General features: G+C 34.7%; 1 long non-coding RNA gene across 2 annotated transcripts in view; it reads right to left on the bottom strand.

Annotated features, from left to right (window-relative positions):
- Window positions 1-19,337, bottom strand: part of LOC138440512 (uncharacterized) — a 409,718-nt gene that overhangs the window by 56,170 nt on the left and 334,211 nt on the right. For both annotated transcript variants that reach the window (XR_011257062.1, XR_011257060.1), the window contains one exon: window positions 18,252-18,415. This is a non-coding gene — a long non-coding RNA (uncharacterized lncRNA). The remainder of the gene's footprint in view (window positions 1-18,251; window positions 18,416-19,337) is intronic.

Raw genomic sequence — 19,337 nt, 5'->3', positions numbered from 1 at the left:
TGGGACAAGATTTCTGCAATTAATTTCGGCAGTCAGTGGAGAGACAAGCAAATTTATTTTCCCCCTCTCTGGGAATTGGTAGTGGAGGGTGTGAGGTAGCGAAAGTGCATTTAGGAAGAGTACAAGCTAAACACAAGCCCTAAATAAAGCAGAAACAATGGGAGCCAATGCCTCCTCATTCATTCAATTGACAATGTTTTGCAGCTTAAACCTGTTTTATTAATTATGTTTGACATTTCCTTAATTAGTTTCATTTACACCAAATCAATCCCTACTGCTGTATGGCATCATTTATCATTTTGAAAAATTTGCATACTGAGTGCTGACTTTTCCTACTTAATTATACATTAAAAGTGTCAAGCGCGCTTGCTGCCTGGCATTATCTGCAGCAGAAAGGTTTGTGGCTGGACGGTGATGGTATTAATCATTAAGAGCCCCCAAGTGCTGCTGGGTAATATCTGGGGAGTAGAGTGGCTCTCATTTTAACGCTAGAGAGCAGAAGTGCTTTTGTAAAATGACCCAGAGCAAAAACAAAATAAATGACCTGAAACATCCGGTGTACTGTAATACTTTGCTCTTTCAATAAAAATATGCTTTGGTGGGTAGGTCTACTATCAACTATTCATTTCCTATAAATTTAAACATGATGATTCCACTAGTAGTAAATTGGTGATCTCTGCTTCCACTTGAAACCAAGATATTTTGGTTGAGTATATAACAGTGGCTTGGTAGCATACATTCCAATGGACGTCAACCCAAATGTGTTACTTTACAAACGAAAGCAAAAAAATATAGTATGCCATTAATAAAGTGATTGATGTGTCTCATTTCTTTCCTACTTATAACTTTCATGAATAAGCAACTATTTTTCACTGAACAACATGGAGTATAACTAAACATAGAATATAAAAATCTAATACTATAGTGGAACTTCATTTGTACAGGCTAATCATTAGATTCCAATATTATGGAATTTTCAGTGATGAAAAAATTGTGAGGCTAAAAATGTTAAGCACAAAGCATGATGGTGAGCCATAGCAATGAAAGAGTTAAAAGAGAACCTGTTTGTAAATTGTATATCAAACTCTGCCTGCCTTCATGTCAGAACCCAAATTTAGTGCATTTAATATTCAAATTCATTTTCAAATGCTTGCCCATTAACATAATATATGCCACTTTGCAAGCCTGGTCAGAGAAATCTGTAACTAAATAATTTTCAAGTTTCCTTCATATCAGATGCATTATATGCAGTGTGAAATTATTTCCCCATTCAATTCCTCTGCTGAACAGCAGAAAAGCAACACACAATATAGTAGATATTACTGCAAGTGCATTGCATTCTTTAGGAGCTACTATATATGCAAGGACATTTATAATTGCTAATTTTAAGTGAGCATTTAATTGCATAGCTTGTGTCTAATTGGAAGGTTAATGGGCAATTGCAGTACAACATTACATTAAATTTAGAAAAGAGGGATGTATATGGCACAAATGTATTATGTAAATATTATAACTCACTCATTTATGTTTTCAGTTAAATATGCTGTGCTTTTTTAAACAATGCCTTCATTAAATGTACTCATTTGTTCTCAAATGAAAATAATTTAATAATGGAAGATATGTATCTAATTTAAGTATTCAATGTTGGAAAACACCATAAGGACCCAAGGATTTGGTGACAGGTCAGCTAAAATTGTTTAAATGTTGAAATCAATAGCACACTTTTTTACATACCTGGTATTTCTCATTTTGTATCTTCAAATCTACACTTAGATTCTTTCTTGCCCCATGAGCCAGGATTCTTAATCCTAGTTACAAATTTTAAATGAGTAAACAGCTTTTCTCACCAGGAAAGAATAATAAAATATTGTAAATAATGATGATCATGATAAGAAGAGACAGCATATTTTAACACTTACTTACTCTGTCCCAGTAACTTTGCTAGATGTTTTATATTTGTTGTCTTTATCCTCACAATAATCCGATGAGACAGACATATGATTACTCCACTGAGGCTAACAATTTTAAGAAACCAGCCTGAAGTCACAGATCTAAGAGGCAAAGCTGAAAGTCACAACAAGATTGCCTCTCCAAAGCCCACATTCCCAGTGATTTTGCTGAACTACATAAAGTTTATAATATTCCACAAACTTCTTAAGGCATGTGTGCTGTGGTGAAAAAAGATCAGCATTTTCAATCTGAATGACATGCTTAAATCATGGTCTATCACTTACTGATTATATGACTTTGGGTAATTTACTTAAATGTTATGGGCTCTTCTCTCATCTATAAATCTGGGTCAGTATATCTGCTTCATGTAGTTGTTAGAAGAAGTAAAAAATGGTTACATTCTAGGATGTAAGTAATAAACATGACTTGTCCTGTCCCTGTTAGATGTAAAACACCTGTTAACATTTGACCCTGCGATGAGGTTTAAGCCCTCCTTCTTCAGTTTTGTTCACCAAGGTTTACCAAACACGTAGAACAAATTTGGGCACATTGTAGGAACTCACAATTATCCATAAAAGAGTATGTGTGAGGATAATGTTTTATAAGAAGTCCTGTAACTGCCAGCCCCTCAACCCCTGGTACTGTCCAAGAAGCTTCCTCACCAAACCCTCACAATAGCCCTCACAATCTACTTAGAATCTGTGCTGAAGTGAAGTGAAGTCTCCCAGTCATGTCCGACTCTTTGTGACCCCATGGACTGTAGCCTACGAGGCTCCTCTGTCCATGGGATTTTTCAGGCAAGAGTACTGGAGTGCGTTGCCATTAGAAGAAAAAAGAAAAAAAAAATCTGCCTCTTCTGTTCTACTGCTCCTCCGTTGCATTCCTATCTATGTCCAGGGCCAGGGCACTTCTGATTCTGCCTTGCCAACTTGCTTAGTGGAAACGGAAGTAATAACAGAGGCCAATTTATGCCCATAATCTAATCAGAGAAACTCAAAGTTAAACCAAGAGAGAAAATCAGAACCTGATTACAGTTTTTCACTAACAGCACATTTTATATTATGGAGCTGTAATAGTTTTAATATAAGTTGATAACAATCCAAGTCAAGAACAAAATATACTTAGAGTATTTAATATCTGATTCTGACAGTTTGGAGGGTATTCAATATTACAAACCTTAGGATGGTGGATTTTTCTTGGCAATGGATTTCATTACATATTTTTAAAGGAAAAACTTTAATGTGTGAATTGAAATTATCAAATAATCACACACTGAAATAAATGTATGCATGCATGAGTCACATAAACATAAAGTTAGTTTATATACATATTCCACACAGCTTTACCTGCTTCATTATATGGAGTAGCTCCACATGTACATGGTCTTTCAAGGATATACACAGACACTCTCCATATAAAAAAAAATCTATAATTCAGAAACTCTCTGCATGTTAAAAAAAAAAATTAGAAAAACTCATTTACTAGGCTCTTACAGGATTCATTAACCTTTGTCTTCTTTTAAGAAACCAGGATCTGTTCTAAAACTGACATTGTCATTAAAACCCAATAGGAAGTCATCATTTTTAAATTAAAGTCATTAGATAAGTTTTTCAAGAGTTAAAAAAAGATTAGAAAAAAATTCAAATGAGAAAAATAATTTTGCTTTGGGTGTATAAAGGCCCCAAGAGGAATTCCTCAAGTTTTGTTGAAAAGGACTCTTTCTCTCAGATTATCTATGAAATTTCAACCTAGAATGTTTTTAAAGGATTTAACTGTTTCCTTCTTCAACATGAAGCAACTCTTCAATAACTCTTCAATAATATTATGTCTATTATGTCTTCAATAACTATTATAATCTTCAATGACTATGTGTGATTAATGTAACTATCATGTTCCACAATAAAGAAAAAACTAAGAAATATATTCCAGTGACATGGTTCTAAGAACCACACTAATATTTCATGATTTATTAATATCTAATTGATTTATAATTAGATATTGGTATAATAATTTTCATTTTACTTCCACTATCATTAAGGAAACAGTAATATTCTTACTTCGATTTTAGAGAATATAATTCTTCAGGTAGTGAAATATACCAAGTATATAATTCTTTATATGTGAACTGACATCTTTTTCTATTATCTAAATGGTGTCATATTTATTCTAGCACTTTTGCCTAGAGGCATCCAAACTGCAGCTCACCACTGAGGGAAATGGCATTTATAGATAAAGAGTAGCTAACAGTATGGTCGTAGTTGTGGAAGTGCTAAAGAAATGAAGTTAATGCTAGCCGTAGTTTCATAACTAGCACTCTTTGGCACACTAAACTTCATAATACTGGATATAACCTAGAATGTAATTTCTTCTATTTCTCTTTCACATTTAGTTAGCCAGAAAGACACATGAACTATACAATTATAATAATGATCCTGCCATCAATTCCCTGTATTCCTTTTACATTACCCTGTCTTACCTATTTCATATTACAATCCCTTAGTATTACTAGTCATGAAACTGCCTTCAAAGAAAAGCAGAGTTGCTCCTAGGTCACTCATCTTTATTCCTATTTATATACCCACCACCAGATTTTTTTTTAAATACCACTGCCATTCTCCAACTACTCATCTCAAAAGCACTCCAACTTTACACTTAAGTTGCCAGCTGTTTTATGTTCCAGTCAAGTGAAACTACCCTCTCTTAAATACCCCTTTTGGGGCTCTCACACCTCTGAGGTTTTTAATGCACCTTTGCTCTAATTTGGAATATTCTGCCACTTGGATATGCCCCTGTACATCCAAATTTTACTAGTTGTGCTTCCAATTAAAAGTGATAACTTCTTTTTCTGTTTTCATAGAGCACTGCCAATACCATAGAATTGTATTTCTAATTTACCCTACGACAATATTTTTTATCATTCACTGTTTGTATGTGTTCTTTCCCAAACTCTATTTTAAGTTTCTTGGAAGATGATAACTATAATTTATTTTTCTTCACACACAAAGAAATGTCATGGACACTGTCACTTATATTAATTTATCTGTACCCTTATTTAAACTCAGAGCTCCTTAAGGGATAGTTCAATGCTTACAAAAATTCCTGATTCACAATCAACATTCAAGAAATTCTGTTTGACTATTAAATAAAATGAAACTTTCCTTTTGATCTATTATTTCTACAACATAGAAACTTATTATGCAAATACAGAGGAAATAAATAAAGCAGAGTATTATTATAAAATATTTAATGCTTCCAAGAACTTGCCATTTCAGTAAATCCATAAGGAACATCATTTGGAATTTAAACAATTGCATTATACATTATTTTTATATAATTAACTATATTAAGTTAATATTTTAAAAGTAGAGTATACCTGCATTAAATTCTTTAGATTAAATATCTTTAGTCAAAAGAGAAAGCATGGGATGACTCTTTTCAGCAGGGTGACTTGGAATATGTATAACTATTTACTATTTTAACAATGAGAAAAAAATCAGACACTTCTGAATAAAATGTCTTCAAAGGATACAATACAAATTAAGACCACAATATCACATCTGAGAAGCTTTTGAAATACTTGAATGTCAAACTTTGGATTCATATTTGAACTGTCATAATTTCGAGTTATTTAACATAGCTCTGTTTCTAAATTTCTGAGTCTGCAAAAGTCAGACATAAGGAGCAATGTCTCAAGAAGTAAGACTGAAACTTGCCACCATGGCATACAGGGCTTTGGCAAAATAATGCTTTACTGGTCAGACCCAGGAACTGACTTTGGCTCAGATCATGAACTTCTTATTGCCAAATTCAGACTTAAATTGAAGAAAGTAGGGAAAACCACTAGGCCATTCATACATGCATGCTTAGTCGCTTCAGTCATGTCTGACTCTTTGCGACCTCATGAATTGTAACCTACCAGGCTCCTCTACCCATGGAATTCTTCAGGCAAGAATACTGGAGTGGGTTGCCATTTCCTTCTTTGGAGGATCTTCCCGACCCAGGGATTGAACCCAGGTCTCCTGCAGTACAGGCAGATTCTTTATCACTGAGCCACCTGGGAAGCCCTTGGTTTACTGCTCAACCAAGCAGCAATTCCATCCAAATCACTTATGAACTAATCAGTTAGCAAATAATTAATTGATGAGAGTAATGAAAACAGTATTTTGACAGAGTTGCTTTTTTCCCTCTGAGTGGATAGCCTGTTAAAATCTAATATTATAAAAATAAAAGCTATATTTATTTTATTAATGGAAGCTAATTTTTTATTCTCTAAATCTGATGCATGAAAGGAGAGAGGGAGCATGTTAAGAAGAGAGAAAAGAAAGAAGAGAAATAAGAATATCAATGAAACTTTTATTACATTTAATTAAAAAGTTATCATTGACATGAGTAATATTAAGACACAAATTAGTTACAGATTTTTTTTAATGTAAGGTTAAACAACCAAGGCTAATTTTTCAAATGGGAATTCAAGGTTTTTGTTTAAGTGTGCATTAGGAAAGTTCACTTACAGTTCCAATTTTATTCTTCCCTCTTAGTAGGATTCTTGCAGATGAAAATACCGAACTCAATTCTTAAAGAGAAAAGGGAAGTGATCAATTTATATTAGTAAAAAGTCCCACAAGTAAAAATCAGCATTCTCAAGACTTATTCCTCTCCACCCTTCTTGTCTGGTTCTTTTCCTTGTTGGTTTTATTCTCAAGCAGGTTCTTCTTATGTGGTGGCAAAGATGGTCAACAGTGACTCTACTGGACTTAATAGTACTCTGTATAGCTCAAGCAAAAGGTGAAGCATTTTGACTGTCACAGTTCATGTCACATTCCCCGTCCTGATCCAATTAATGTGATGCAGTGTATGGCCATTGATCTGAGTGACATCCCAATCTAAAGCCAGGAGCTGGGGTCAGCTCATCTGAGCTATATATATATAAATATATATATGTAAGATATATATATCGCATATATATATTATATTTGGTGATGAACTTCCCTGATAGCTCAGTTGGTAAAGAATCTGCCTGCAATGCAAGAGACCCCGGTTTGTCTTCTGGGTCCAGAAGATCTGCTGGAGAAGGGATAGGCTATGTACTCCAGTATTCTTGGACTTTCCTTGTGGCTCATCTGGTAAAGAATCTGCCTGCAATGCAGCAAACCTGGGTTTGATTTCTGGGTTGGGAAGATCCCCTGGGGAAGGGAAAGGCTTCCCACTCCAGTATTCTGGTCTGGAGAATTCCAGTCATGTCCAACTCTATGCAACCCCATGGACTACACAATCCATGAAATTCTCTATACCAGAATACTGGAGTGTGTAGCCACTTCCTTCTCCAGAGGATCTTCCCAACCCAGGAATGGAACCCAGGTCTCCCACATTGCAGGATTCTTTACAAGCTTAGCCACAAGAGAAGCCCTCTGTATAATCCATGGGGTTGCAAAGAGTTGGACACAACTTAGCAACTTTCACTCTCACTTTCTTTCACCTAATTGTTTAATAAGAATACAGATTATTTCATAAAATATCTAAGACTATAACCACTTTCCCAAGTATTTAAATATGTAGTAGTAGCTATATTTTCATATTACATTTTGGCTTGTGTATCAGTATTATAAATTTACTAAGTTCTGAATATAGTTCAGGAGTATTGGTCAAAAGAATATATAGACTGGTTTGGTCAACATGTAAATTACTCTAAGATTATTATTGATTCTTTGTATGTGCGGATAGTGGAGTTCTCAGAATTAGTTGTTGCCTTCTATCAGCAACTTTCAAGATCCAAGCATGCTTGGGTATATTTGATGAGCCAGCAAAATTTAATTTGCATGTATGCAGAGAAGAGTCCTCAGAAAGAATATAAACTACATCCACTCTGGGTTCCAGCTATTTGAAAGCATGTCTTATAAACTAGGGATGAGTAGAGAAAAGTCTCAAGAGGCCCAACATGACTACCCTAAGTCAGCATCATATCCTCAGTTAATCTAGATGAGAGACGCTCTGTACAATATGGTGGCTGTAGATTCAACCACTGCTAGCATAGTCCTGCATGCATGATCTGAAGGAAAAGAAGCCTAAGTGAAAAATTGGAAAGCTGCAATACAGAGTGAACACAGCAGTATTACCTTAGAATCCCTTAACAGTGTCATTAATGATTTAAAAAAAAATGGGAGAGAGAGCTCAGAGCAGCAGAGGAACAGCAGAAGTGTCCACTGTGCTGTGCAGAGCAGCTCTGAGGCAGCAGCAGGGTCATAAGGCTTGCAAAGAATAGGAAGTCTCTTTTGCCTCAGGAGCTGAACTTCAGCAATACAGCCTATCAGTGCTGAGCAAGTAGGTGGAGACCTTAGGAGCTGACCCATTTCTGAGCAAATGTGAGATATACAGAGACTTACCTGGGGACACAGAGACATACTGAAAGTATTTGTACTTCTGCCACTTACTAGCTGTATGACACTGAGCAAGTGAGGAATTTCCTCAGGGTTCTCCATTTCCTCATATGCAAAATAGGAATAATGATGAAAGTAGTATTGCTTATTAAGTTAATAGACTTGTTGGACACATAAACCTATTATATCATGGCTGTTGTTCATATTTTTTTCTTTAGTAGTTTAAGAAATAATTCAGAAAACTATAAAACTGATGAAGCAAATTGAAAATGAGACAAAGAAATGGAAAGATATCCTGAGCTTTTATCTTATCCTGAGTGGTTGAAATGAGTTAAATAATGGGAGAGTTAATATTGTTAAAATATTAACAAAATCAATCTACAGGTTTAATGCAATGCTTATCAAAATACCGATAGCATTTTCACGGAACTGGAAAAAACAGATCTAAAATTTGCATGGAACTACAAAAGGTCCCTGATAGCTCAGTTGGTAAAGAATCCGCCTGCAATGCAGGAAACCCCAGTTCGACTCCTGGGTCAGGAAGATCTGCTGCAGAAGGGATAGGCTACCCACTCCAGTATTCTTGGGCTTTCCTTGTGGCTCAGCTGGTAAAGAATTCGCCTGCATTGCGGGAGACATGGGTTCAATCCCTGGGTTGGGAAGATCCCCAGGAGAAGGGAAAGGCTTCCCACTCCAGTATTCTGGCCTGGAGAATTCCATGGACTGTAGTCACAAAGATACGACTGAATGACTTTCACTTTCACAAAAGATCCCAAATTGTCAAAGGAATCCTGAGAAAAAAGAACAAAGCTGGAGCTATCACCCTCCCTGATTTCAGATTATCATACAAAGCTAATAGTCAAAACAGTATGGTACTGGGACAAAATCAGACACATGCAAAAATGGAACAGAAGAGAGAACCCTCAAATACACCAATGTATTTATGGTTAATGAATCTACAACAAAGAAGGCAGGAATAGATAATGCAGGAAAAACAATGTTTTCAATTTAGATCTAATAAACTGGACAGCTACACATAAAACAATGAAATTAGAACATTTCCTCACACAACATACAAAAATAAACTCAAAGTGGATTAAGACATAAATGTAATATCTGAAAGCATAAAACTCCTAGAAGAGAACATAGAACATTCTTTGACAAAAATATAGCAATATTTTCTTAGATTTGTCTCTAAAGGCAAAAGAAATAAAAGCAAAAATAAACAAGTAGGACCTAATTAAACTTAAAATCTTTGGCACAGCAAAGGAAAGCATTGGCAAAATGAAAAGACAACCTAGGCAATGGGAGAAAATATTGGCAAATAAAATGGCTGGTAGGAGTCAATATCCAAATATATAAACATTTCATCCAACTTAATATAAAAAAAAACTCAATTAAAATAAATAGACAGCTGACCTGAAGAGACACTTCTCCAAAAAGGGACATATACTTGGCTAGCAGGCACATGAAAAGATGCTCAACACTGCTAATCATTAGAGAAATGCAAATCAAAACAACAGTAAGCTATCACCTCACATCTGTCAGAATGGCTATCATCAAAAAGTCTACAAATTAAAAATGTTGGTGAGGATGTGAAGAAAAGGGAATCCTTACACACTGTTGATGGAAATGGAAACTGGTGCAGCCACTATGGAAAACACTATGGAGGTGCTTAAAAAAACTAAAAACAGAACTACCATATAATCTAGCAATTCTACTCCTGAGTATATATTCAGAAAAACATTAATTTCAAAGGATACAATACATGCATCCCAGTGTTTATGATAGCACTATTTATAATAGCCATGATATGTAAACAACCCAAGTGCCCATCAACAGACAAGAATAAGGAACACGTAGTATGTATCTATATATATATGTGTGTGTGTATATATATATGTATATATATATATATATATAATGGAATATTACTCAGCCATAAAAAAGAATGAAATTATGAAATTCTGCTACTTGCAACAATGTGAATGAACCTAGAGAAAATAATGCTTAGTGAAATAAATCAAAGAGAAAAAGACAAATATTATATGATATCACTTATATATGGAATCTAAAAAATATTAGAATTTATATACAAAATAGAAACAGACTCCCAGATATAAAAGGCATACTAGCAGCTATCAAAGGTGGAGGGAGTTGGGAGGGGAAAATTAGAGGTATGGAATTAAGAGATACAAACTACTATGCATAAAGTCAATAAGCAAAAAGGATATATTGTATAACACAGGGAAGTATAGCCATTATCCTATAATAATTACTTTCAATAGAGTGTAGGCTGTAAAATTACTGAATCACTATGCTGTATACCTTCAACCAATATAGTATTGTAAATCAACTGTATTTCAATTAAAAAAACAAGTGTTAAAAAGAAAAGAATTCAGAATCTTGCAATGCTTTTAGAGACAGTACAATATAACGAAAAGAGAATAAACTTGGGAGTTTTTAATTCTATTACTAGCTCTGTGACTTGGGGAAACTTGCATAAAATCTCTTAGTCATAGTTTCCTAATCTGTAAAATAATTATAGTAAATCTATCATAATAAAATATCTAAACTATCAAGTAATATTAACTAAAATTTATTGAACACTATGTTCCAGTCATTAGTCTAAGGGGTTTAATGAATTAACTTCTATAATGCTTCCTCACCAGAAAACTATGAGGTAGTTAAAATTACCCTTTTGCAGAAAAGGTAACTGAGGCACAAATTATCTCCCGAAGTCCCCAAAGGTAAATGACAGAAACAGGATTTGAATGCAACTTCTGACTTAAAAATCAATAGCCTTAAACATCATATAATACCAGCATACAATGTTTGGAAAATTGTAGATGTTCAATAAGTGACAGCTATTATTAACACCTGGATCAATAAAAATAATGATTATAATCATCTTATAGATGTCCAGAAACACTGTTGAATAAAGTATCATGCTTGTTAAACCAATTTACTACATATATAGTTAGAATCACATTAATAATTGACATATTTTTTAAAAATATTTGATAATACAGCACATGAACTTTTCATTTTCTGGTAAAATGTTATTTCAGCAGTACCATTTAGGATCACACTTTTCATATTTAGTCACTTTTTAAAAAGTATTTCAAAGAGTTTCAGACTTGGTCCACAATTCATAGAGACCTAATTAATTCAGAGAAACCAAACCATACTTACTCTTCCTATCATGGTTCCTTTACTTTAAATGGATTACATTTGTTGGCAGCAGTCCTTGAATGGGAAAATAAAACCTCTTTTTATGCTTCTAGAATTTATTATTTTAAATCTTAAGCTATCTTAACACAACAGAAGTGGTTTTCTTAGGTAATCAGAATACTCTTTGCTAAATCATGGTTCTTTAAGGAGTTGGGTAGAATTTTTGCTGGTCAAATTTTATGGTTAGACTTTTATTTTTTCATTCCACAGTCAAGTCTTATTTTTTTTTCCAGCTTTACTGAGGTATAGTTGACAATAAAATGGTAAGCTATTTGAAGTTTACATCTTGGCAACCTGCTATACGTACATATTTTGAAGGGATTCACCCCACTCAATTAACAAATCCATCACCTCATATATCATTTTTTTAGATCATTTAATTTCTACTTTCTTGATAAATTCCCACTGAATAATACAGTATTATCTACTATAGTCACCATGTTTGACATTAGATCCTCAGACTTGAATCATCTTATAACTGAAAATTTGCACCCTTTTACCAAGTTTTAACTTAAAAAATTGCATCTATATCTTGAATGTGCGTGCTCTTTGCGTGCTCAGATGCTTAATCATGTCCAGCTCTTTGTGACCCCATTGACTGTACAGCCTGCTAGGCTCCTCCGTCCATGGAATTTTACAGGCATGAATACCGGAATGGGTTGCCATTTCCTATTCCATCATCTATTCCTATATCTTGAATGTATTTCTGCCTAAAATCATCTTAACTCTTTGTGACTCAGATCTCACAGCAATGGTGACTATTTCAAAGTAATCAATGGTTAAGGTGATCTTGGATCAACTTAACAAAGATTTTAATTCATTATTGCTTTATAACTATATATTATTGAGTTGTTTTGCTTTTACAAGTTATAAAAAATCACTGTGTCAGAGTCATCCAAAGGTGTTCTAGTTATTAAGATGGGGTATTATATAGACATACATTTTCATACTAAATTAAGATCAATTATAATAATGACTTTAGACTTCTGAGCTTTAATATGACTTCAGGAATTATAAGACTTAGTTGTTCCAAGGAGTATCATTAGATCATTAATTTTTCATATATGTTGCTAGCTAAAACTGTAAATTTAGATTCTATAATTATTTTGTAAATGTAGGTATTAGGTAAAAATATCAGTTAAAAAAATATTCTCCAAAGTGAAAAATATCGATATAAACATAATTCAGCATATTAAATTTTATATGTTGTATTCATAAAGGTCATAGTCTACATAGGTAAATTTAAGCACAAACTGGTCTAAAATAGCTCTTAAATGATTTTAATCCTCATTAACTTTTAACTTTTTTCCTCCTTATTTAAAGCAACATTTATTCCAACAAAATTATCCTAAGGAAATAAATCTTGTAATATTTATCCTAATCGCATTTGAACTTTCTCTGCCTCTTCTGTATACATAAACACATATTTTTCCTACCTTAGTTTTTGTCCAGAGAATTACTTCTTACTAATACTTTAAGTATAAAATAGATAACATGTTAAACTTTCTGTTTATAAGCTTTACTTTTGTGCTAATTGCTTTGTTAGCACTAAAGCTAAAGAAGCTAACGCCAGAGTCTCCATTTTAAAGTAGATTGGAGAGACTGTCATTTTTCCTATTTCATTTTAAATTTTATACTGAGGAGTATGTTATTAAAAATCAGATTTGATTATATTAGAAGGTCTAATACTACAGTAAATTCAGGAGTGCCCCTTTCTCCTAACACCAGCACCCTGGGGTGACCACACAACTGCCTGTGGAATATATTACCAGGCTCCTGTACACAGGCCTGGCATTCTGTCATAATCATTCTTTTCTTAGCACAAATTTGTAGGTCTCTGTGATATGAAGCTATTGGTAGTTCTGCTTGTACTCAAATGAAGTGATATTGAATTTCTATTATGCATGTGCCTTGGAAACCTCACAGCTCTCCATAAAGATTTTATTCACACAGCAGATTTGTTGTGACTTAGATAGTTTCAGACAATTTTAGATTTGAATGGACATGGCAGGATCTGACAGTATAAAAGAAATATCAAGAAAAAGAAACATGTAGAACCAAATGATATATTAAGCAACCTACAGAACAAAGCAAACTAGATTGCAGTAAACAAAACCAGAAAGTATGTCTTTGAAGGGCCTCTCGTGGGGGCTAATCTTTTCATACGGTATATATGAGTTGGTGATGGAACTTGGCAACTCTTTTCATCCTACAAATTAAGTTTTGATAAAGCCCTGTTCCTCATATAACCTTCATACTTTTGAAATAAATTGTTCATAATAAGACAGATTCTAGTTTTCATTTATTTTCCCAACAGTCTAGGCCACAAATACAAATGGAAAATAAACAGAACTGCAAACAAACATTTATTCCTCAACTAGAATTGAGAAGACTTAATTGGGAAAAGAAGAAAAAAGAAAATCTTAGTGAAAATATAAAATATGGAATTCAAATAATGGTGAACTAATTCATGACAAAAAGGGGAGAAAAATCAGTTAATATACTCAGGGAAAAAAATGAATTTAGTGTGGTTTCCTTAATTTATGAGTGTGCTGTGCATCAGAAATAATTTGGGAACTTTCAAAATAACACTGAACAAAGCAAACAACATTCATTATTTCATGAAGCTTATTTACTAATGAAGGAAACAGTTAATAAAGAAGTAAATATACCAGAGAAAGAATAATACGAGGCAGCAATAAATGTTCTGAAGAATAATATAAACTAGACTGGTGGGACAGAATCTATCTGTGATAACAGGAGAGTATGAGGAGACAGCTACCTATCTTTGGTGACTAAGTTGTTGTTTAGCCGCTCAGTCGTATCTGACTCTTGTGACCCCATGGACTGTGATTTTTTCCAGGCAAGAATACTGGTAGTGAATTTGCCATTTCCTTTCTCCAGGGGATTTTCCCAACCCAGGTATGGAGCCAGTGTCTCCTGCCTATTTTCCTTTCTTGCAGGTAGATTCTTCACCAATGAGCCACCAGGGAAGCCCTGAGTGACTAAGAGAGACCTCAAAAAAGAGGTGATGTGATGTACACCCATGGCTGACTCATGTCAATGTATGGCAAAAACCACCACAATATTGCAAAGTAATTAGCTTCCAATTAAAATATATAAATTAATTAAAAAATAAAATCTAAAAAAAAAGAGGTAATGTGAGGTGAGATCTGAATGACAAAGGGAAGGTAGACTGGTAAAGGCCTAAGGGCAAGGCATTCTAGGTTAGCATACAATATGTACAAGTCCCTTTTTAGGCTAATGTTTCTATCAGATGGAATTTCTTCATATCACACAAACTTCAGTCAGTTCAGTCGCTCAGTCATGTCTGACTCTTTGCGACCCCATGAATCGCAGCACACCAGGCCTCCCTGTCCATCACCAACTCCTACAGTTCACTCAGACTCACGTCCATCGAGTCGGTGATGCCATCCAGCCATCTCGTCCTCTGTCGTCCCCTTCTCCTCCTGCCCCCAATCCCTCCCAACATCAAAGTCTTTTCCAATGAGTCAACTCTTCACATGAGGTGGCCAAAGTACTGGAGTTTCAGCTTCAGCATCGTTCCCTCCAAAGACTTACATTACTTTAAAAATAATTCACCTCTGGATAGTATGGGGGTCCTCAAGAAATTAAAACTAGTACTACCATATGATAGATCAATCCCACTTCGTGTATATATCCAAAGCAACAGAAATTATTATCTCAAAGAGACACCTGTGCTCACACGTTCACTGCAGGATTATTCACAGTAACCAAGGTATGGAAATAACCTAAATGTTTGTTGATGGATGAACTGATAAAAATGAAAGCTACATATGTCTATACATACATATTGCATTGAAAAACAGTATTTTATACACATGCACACATACAAATATAGTGGAATATTATTCAGTCTTAAAGAAGAAAGAAACTCTGTCACTTGTGACAGCATGGATGAACCTGGAGAGCATTATGTAAAGTGAAACAATCAGACAAAGAAAGACAAATACTGCATAATGGTATCAATTGTGTGTAGAATTTTGAAGAAAAAAAGGAAAATAATTAATTTAGTAGATTGTGGGAATCCTTTCACAACATATGTTTGTGTGTGTGTGTGTGTGTGTATGTGTATATATATTTTTTGAAGAAGGAAATGGCAACCCACTCCAGTATTCTTGCCCAGAGAATCCCATGGACAGAGGAGCCTTGTAGGCTACAGTCCATAGGGTCACAAAGAGTCAGACATGACTAAGTGACTAACACATACACACACACACATATATATACAATATATATATATATCAGATCATTACATTCTGCACTTTAGATATATATACAATATAAATATCAAATCATGACATTATGCACTTTAGATATATTACAAATTTGTCAAATATACCTCAATAAAGCTAAAAATAAATGTACACATGAACATATACGGGCTTCCTGGGTGGCAAAGTGGTAAAGAATTTGCCTGCCAATGCAGGAGAAGCAGGTTTGATCCTTAGGTTGGGAAGATGCCCTGGGGACAGAAATGGTATTCTTGCCTAAAGAATTCCATGGACAGAGGAGACTAGCTTGCTGCGGTCCATGGGGTGGCAAGAGACACTATTGAGCACATTACATAGCACAGCAGCACTTACATATACACAAATATTTCATATTTAGTAGAAAACTTAGAGATTAAGGGAGAAAGAAGAAAAAAATGGGAAGGTAAATATGTGGCAGCTCTATTGGGAGAAACTAACACATTCATCCCAATAGATAATAAGAACCAGATATGCCTAAGCCAAAATCACAATAAACAGCATATTTAATCATGTCTTTTTGGAAGCTTTAGTTTCAACCTCAAATCAATCAATTTCTTTTCACCATTGTCATTCTCTAATTTTGCAGATAATGCTAATGATTTTGGTTCTGTGAGCATTCATTTTATGTGAATCATTTAGGTTATACTAAATAACACCTATTAGCTCTGTAGAAATCTTTCAAGAACCACACTCTCAGCATTCTCCTCCCTCTGCTACTCTCTAGCACAACTTTCCAGTTCCTATGATACCCTGGATCCTTCATGTTCCAAAAGACTATGTAATGTATTATTTCATACTAAGATATAAACCCTATGTACCAGGACCTTCAAGTTCTACTTTCTCAGTATTGCATTTTAGAAGAAATTATGGTAATCTCAAAATCTAATTGATGCTCAAAGATATTCCATCAACTGAAAAACAAATTAAGAGTAATTGCAGATTTTTTTTCTATTTAGAAGAATTCAGATTTATATGAATAGGTCTCATGTGGGGTGTCTTTCAATGCTAAGGACTCTAAAGCAGATCACAGGCTTCCAGTGGATTAATCACTTAATGTAAGAGTGGGGATATGGAATTACCACCAGTGAAGCTAAACTTATCCTTTTCTTTAGAGAGGAAGCAAATGCCCACCATTTAGTACTCCAGTTAAACATGTGGTCGTGAGGCTGCTTTGCTTGCAAGCTGTTTTTATGTAAGTCACAAGGGAAAGAATTTCTAAATGGCTTCTAGGAGCATTTGATGCCCTACTTCATTCCAGGAGGATCATTTTTCCCTTTGCTGTGAATTTTAGGATTGACGCATTAAGACAGGCCTATTCAACACATAACAGATAACAAAAAAGAGCAGTAATTTTATGTAAAGTTAGGTTAGAAAGAGAGTTGGACTGTCTGACTATAAAAACAATAAGAAAAGAGCTCTATACAATGAAGTTTCTTAAAATTAGCATAAATCATCTAGTAGACTTAGAAATAAGTAGGAGATGGAATGGGTGGATATTATGCCCACTGAACTCACATACCATGGCTATCAATGTCTGTCAAAAAAAGAAACCCACACAGCATGATTAGCGGTGAAAATGTGGAACATCAATAAGCCTGCCTGTGGGAAAAGCACCATGTTTTCCAGCTTCATAATTTGGTAAAATATGGATAAGAAGAGTAATAATAGAACTTAATCATAAAAACCTCAGACAAGTGCTTGGCTATGGGTGGGCTGTGGATAGACCCCGTGCACAATGATGACTATATGATGTCCTTGGTCCCTCAGATGATCTTTGTGAAGGATAAAACTGAGTTTAATACTAGTTCATAAAGACCACCTGGATAATGACTCCACAAAAAAGGAAAGACAGACCAGCACCCATTAGATATATTACTGCTAGCACTGCAGCAAAATTGTAATGAAAATAGTAGTTGTGTGACAATGTAATATACAATCAAATAGTATATAGATGTTATCATTTATATATTTAAACTATAAATGTTTATAGTTTATCATATATACATTATTTATTATGTATAGAATATAAATGAAAAATTAAAGTGGAAACAGAAGAGAGGTTCTCTGCCTGCACTTACTCAATACATGTTTTATTAGTTTGGGTAAGGGCTAAACTGGCCTTCCCTGGTGGCTCAGTAGTAAACAATCTGCCTGCCAAGTAGGAGACACAGGTTCAATCTCTGGGTCAGGAAGATCCTCTGGAGGTGGAAATGGCAACCCACTTCAGTATTCTTGCCTGAATAATGTCGTAGACAGTGGAGCTGGCAGGCTACAATCACAGGATGGCAAGAGAGTCGAACAGGACTTAGTGACTAAACAACAACAAAGGCTAAACTATAGTAATAGAGACCCCCAAATTCAGTGGCTTAAACAAGACAAAAGTTTACTTATCTCTTACATAATGGTTCAGATATGAGTAGTCCTGGCTGGCTGCCTGGCTCTTCACCACAAAGTCGAATATTCAGGGGCCAGGTTTCTTCCATATTGTTGCTCCACCACATCCCATGTAGTATCCTTATTTGAACGCTCTAAGTGAAGTCCCTGTCACATCTGTGTTCAAGCCTGTGAGAAGGAAAATGAGATAAGCCAGCATATGCTAACTTTTCTTTTAAAGAACGACCTAAAAAATTCACACATCATTTTTGCTTATACCCAAATTCGATCCCATGGCCACTCCCACTGTATTAGTTTGCTATGGTTGCCATAACAAAGAGTCACTAATTGAGCGGTTTAAACAACAGAAATGTATTTGCCTCACAATTCTAAAGGATAAAAGTGTGAGGTCAAGGTATCAGAGGGTGGCTTTCCTCTGAGGCCTTTCTTCATAGCTTAAAGATGGCTGCCTTCTCTGGGGTCTTCATGTGGTCTTTTCTCTAAGTTTGTCTCCTAGTCTCCTCTTTTTAATAAGGACAAAACAGTCATATTGGCTTAGGACCCATGCTAATTACCTTGTTAACCTTAATTATCTTTGTAAAAGCCCAGTCTCAACAGTCACATTCCAAGGTACTGAGGGTTAAGAAAGCCAACATATGAATTTTGAGAGGACATGATTCAGCCCATGATATCTAACTTCAAGGAAGACTAAGTTTGTAGTAGGATGGCCATTTAGCTAAGTGCAACTTTACTCCTATTTCTTAAAGGAAAGAAAAGAGAATAGATATTGAGGAATATTTAGAAACATCTGGCCCATTATTTTAGAATTAATAAGTATAAAGCCAAATCTATATTAGATAAAAACTCACCAAGAAAAAGAATGGGAAGGATAAATAATTGACAGTGAAACTCAAAAGCAGTTGAGCCCCAAGACAGAAATCCTGTTTTAATGCAATGACCTGGTTGTATTAAACTAAATCAATTTTAAGAGTAGTGAAGCTATTTCATGTGTGGAGAGTATAACTGAAGATAAATAGAGTATCTGATAGGTTTCTTGATCATTAGGAGAAACAGAATTTTTTAGGATATTATAACCAGTCTCCTTTGACCA

This window comes from Ovis canadensis, chromosome 5 (genome assembly GCF_042477335.2).
Source record: "Ovis canadensis isolate MfBH-ARS-UI-01 breed Bighorn chromosome 5, ARS-UI_OviCan_v2, whole genome shotgun sequence".
Lineage (NCBI taxonomy): Eukaryota > Metazoa > Chordata > Mammalia > Artiodactyla > Bovidae > Ovis > Ovis canadensis.
The sequence above is the reverse complement of the archived record's forward strand: the minus strand, read 5'-3'. Positions and strand labels throughout refer to the sequence as shown.